A 4835-nucleotide genomic window follows, 5' to 3' on the forward strand; every position below is an offset into this window, starting at 1 on the left:
CTTGTAATTATTCAGGAGCCTGCCGGCCACCGTCACATCGACAGACAGATGCACTGAACCTGTGACAGAATTACATGAACTGTGAACATTATTTCTTTCTCGTCTCGCCCCCGTGATGCTCAACACCTGACAGGGTTTCGTCAGTGCATTGGACGGGTGGGTGGCCGATTTAGCACATTTGTGTGCGTGCGTGTGTGTGTGTGTGTGTGTGTGTGTGTGTGTGTGTGTGTGTGTGTGTGTGTGTGTGTGTGTGTGTGTGTGTCAGCAGCAGTGGCGCTTGCAGGACATGAACATGCGGGGCTACAGTCAGCTCGGACGGATGAATTACAGCAGGCTGCGCCGTTGTAAAACGCTGGTGTATTTGTCAGCACGCCGCTGTGCCCGTCCAGGAACACTGACTCAGATAAGTGGCTGCTCTCACGCTGCAGAGAGTGTATGGGAGGTCAGAGAGATGTAAGAAGTGGCAAAGTGACACAGTGGAATAAAAATGCATGCGGTTAACATTCCTCATTCAGCTCCCAGGCAAGATTTCATGCTTGCGGAGGGAGAGGGCTCTTACCATTGACTGATCGGTGAGTCACTCCACTCTGATACAGACAGCATCTGTTGGAGTGAATTTAATGCAACATAGATTTTTCTGCCGTGTGAATTATGAGTTTTCTCAAGCCTGATGCAATTTTACTGTCTGCTCATAGTGACAATTTCAGAATGAGCACAAACCTGTGGTAGCCTCCATTAAAAAAAACTCCTCATTTCTCTGTATTTTGTGTGTGTGTGAAGCGTGTGTGTGAGCTTGGTCACCCACTAGTGGGGATTCCATCTGCTTGCACACTAATCAGGGCGACAAGACTGAGACCATTGCATCAATCTGAGGTGAAGACTTGTGCTCCATTCAGGCTATCATTAAAGTTAAATTGAGGTTATGGTTTGGTGAATGGAAGTCAATGTATTGAATGTAACACACGTTTGAACTCGTCTTCCATTTCGAGACAATAAGTCAGTTCGAATGTGGAAAATCACTAACTACGGTTGGGGCTGTGTTTGGGATAAGTAGTGTACTATAAACTTTTAAAAAGTGACTCAATGCTGCAATTCAATGTTTTCAAGTTTTTATTGTTTTCTTCTTTTATTTATGTCAAATACATATATATTTTCCTTTTATGTTTTGCTGTAATGCACATGTTGTTTTTGAGCACCATCGCTCTCCCCTCATAGCGAGAATATGACCACTTCGAGTCCCGGCCTGGAAACCTTTCTGTGCAGGTCTCTCTGTGGGGGTGTGTTTTCTGCTAAAACCCTGATTTTCAGGTTTATTAGTGACTCTAGAAATGGCCATTAAATCAAACTAATCATATGCAGTGACAGAAGGAAAATGCTCTTTTTATAGAAACTCAACAATTAGTTCCAACATCAAAGAAATCTAACTAAAAAAAAAAAAACAGTTGTGTGACTATATGTTATTCTGTTCAAAATACAGAAATAAAATGTGTTTTTAAGGCAGCCAGGTTTCTTTTCTGGGAATAGTTCATCTTTTCTGTGCACAGTTAAATTTGACATTTAAAGTACACCCAGTGTTTTAACTGCACTGACAGAGGAGATTGAGCTGAATAAGCCAAAATCTCAAACCTCTGCAAAGGAATTCTTCACCTACGTGTGTAACATGCTGCTGATGAATGCATGAGCCTCCAAAATAAAATTGAAAACAACATTTTACACAGTTTTTAGTTATTTTTCAATGGTTTTGACTTTTTTCACATCTGCAAATTTACACTTCATGGATGCAATGCACTTGCACATTTTACCCCTTAGTTACTTTCAATCTCATCCACCCATTGACACACATCAGAGAAGATGCACTGCGAGGTACTCGTCGTTCATAGGGAGTTTAATCAACAAAACTTCAGGAATCCCAATGAAATAAATTCACTCCAGCGGAATCGCCAGTTCAGTCCAAAAGAAAAATAGGTAAATACATATCTACCAACTCGGTGAAAGGAACATTTTCAAGTTTCTTGAAAGCAAATAGCACTCGCTGTTTCATTGAGATGTACCTTAGCACCTAAATGACACTGTAGATGCCATCTTCTTTTGTGCTTTATCCAGTTTTCTACCTTGTACTGGACAGATGTGTGTAATTGTATCCATTGAAAAGGGGGCTCACCTTCAAAATGTTATCTGAAAGAGGCTCAGCGTATATCGCTGGACCTCCATTCTTTACAGTGAATGCTCATGGTCATCATACTGATGTGAGGCTCGTGACACAGATAACATGTCTCTGTCATTGTGTGACAAAAACAACCCAGGAGCTGTATGAACATTCATTGTAGTGATTACAATGGAAGCTGTAAAGCAAAGTATTGACAAGGAGATCACGTTATATTTAGTGCCAGCACAAAAATCTGAGAAAAAATGATTGTCTGTACAACAGAGCCGTTCTCATGTGTAAGCAGTGAGATGGTACTGACATGAGAATAACTTTTAAGTTTTATTTCAGATTGAAGTCACTCGTTATGTGTGCTGCCATCAAATATAGATGCCAATGCAATGCAACTGTCAAATAATTGCCTTTGCTTCAGAATTCCTCTGTTAGTGAGCATTAAAGGAAGATTTATTGTTCCTCCATGGTGGGAAAAGGAGGATTCACAATTCATGCCACAATAAGTAGATTTGAGAAGATGGCGAAGCACCAGAAATGATTTGTGGAAATGAGGGTTCATTTCCTGCTTTAGAACAAATAGTGCCTCTTAAATATAAAGTTCATTTACATGCATGAGTCACAAAGCCGTTCTCCTATACTCTCAGTGCAGCACCTCACGGTGGCGCCTCACACTGGGCCTCTGGCTGTCTGCTTTCTTTCTTTGGTGAAACAATTAATATAGTAAAGTCAATCGCCTGCCCACTTCACTGAAATTAAAATGTGATGTAGTGCGGCTTTTTGTCTTTAATCATAGCTTCAGTGCTCCTATATATTCAGTGCCAGTGTTCAGGACAGTGGTTGAAATAACACAGTGGTTAAACTATTTATTATTACAACATGGGACAATTTACATTTTTTATGCTCTGTAGCTGTTGTTAATAAATCTCATTGCAGTCGTTTGCACCCTTGAATAGATGGACATATATGGGAAATAAAATATAATTAATAATAAATTAATATAATGATTCAAATTCTCAGGTGAATATGTGTTCTATGGTTAGGCTGTAGTTAAAATTGGGTTATGCAACTCAGAGCAGTTTTTTTTTTTTTTTTTTTTTAGCAGCATGCATGTGTGTGTGTTGGTGAAGATCTAAACCTGATTACTGGTAGGACTTCAACTTGATTGCACACTAACCCATGTGGAGCAGTGTCACTGGAGACAAAAAAGGAGGTCAACAAAAGAAAAAAAAATGTTTTAGATGACTGTGTATCTAAGGGTCATGCTATGGTTAAAGTCATGGTATAGTTACGCAACTAGTAGTCAGGCTGAATTTAGAGTAAATCTGCAAGAGATAATGTCAAGTCAATGCAAAGTTCCCACAAAGTGCAAAAATGTGTGTGTGTGTTTTTTCTCCCTCAGGCCACTGTTCTTTGTGGTCTTGCTGCTGGTGCGCCACCTGGTGGTTTTGTCTTGTTAAGCCGTTCACAGTGTGTGAAAACCTTCTCCAGAGGACCACGGCTCTGTTCTCCACATTCTCTCTGCTCTTGTTTTGTGATGCCGCCTCTTTGAAATGCACCACACAGCAGAGTCTGTCTGTGATGCCTTTTTTTGCTCAATTACAACTCTGAAAATCCAAGGGCACATGGGGAGAAACACTTCTAAATATACTCCAACTGGAACACGTTCATTAGCTTGAAGCATAGATGTGCAGAGATTCTCATCTGAGGCTTGATGCTGTACTCAAACGGCTGTTTTATTGTTATGCACTATTAACTATAATCTCCATAAAGAGACAAACAATTGGGCAATTTTAGTAAACATTCCTCACAGAATTGGCTGTTAAACATGGGTTCAAAACTGGTTAATCAAAGACAACATTAAAAATCCTGCTGAGAATATATGCAAATTTTAATTTTATGTTCACTTTTATTCCTTTCTCATATTCAAATCTTTTTTTCAACCAGTACAAACTGCAACTGTGAACCTTCCAATACTGCACTGCATGTCTTTTTGGAGATTCTGTATTTCCAATGATCTGTCGAATGTTGGAATTACTGCATGTCTTTTTGGAGATTCTGTATTTCCAATGATCTGTCGAATGTTGGAATTAAACAGATTGTTGCAGATTCAAGAATTTATTTGTCAAATTTTCCAAAGGCTCAAGTAATTGTTCTAGTCTGTAAAATAAATAATAGTGTAACTTTTTAAAAAGGTGTTTTACCTCTATTTTACAAGGTTACATTTTACAAACAGGTTAACCAAAAACTGATACAAAACATTAAATACCTAAAGAAAACTTGAAAACACATAGTGTGTAATGAACTTAAATATAGATGGAAAATATATAAAAGCAATACATATCAAGTATTTTTTTAATATATGGCATATTTTCAGAATAATTTTATGTAGATGATAGAATAGAATGTTTCAGTGTGCGGCTGACTGTATACAACAACAATTTGTTGACCAAGGTGAATAATAAGGTGCTGAGCTGAGTGCAGGATGTGTCGATATTTGGGTTTTTACTGTTGTTCACGTGTTTGTTTATTATCCAATGTGAGATTCTAGCCGACTATCAACCTACATGTCCTTCAGTTGTGTATTTAAATATATAAAAAGGCCGTGTTCTGAATGCCTCTCATCTTTTCCATTGCAGGATGGCAGGTTACTAGCCCTGCACTGATTGGAGGCATGATT

Source organism: Salarias fasciatus, chromosome 20 (genome assembly GCF_902148845.1).
Source record: "Salarias fasciatus chromosome 20, fSalaFa1.1, whole genome shotgun sequence".
Classification (NCBI taxonomy): domain Eukaryota; kingdom Metazoa; phylum Chordata; class Actinopteri; order Blenniiformes; family Blenniidae; genus Salarias; species Salarias fasciatus.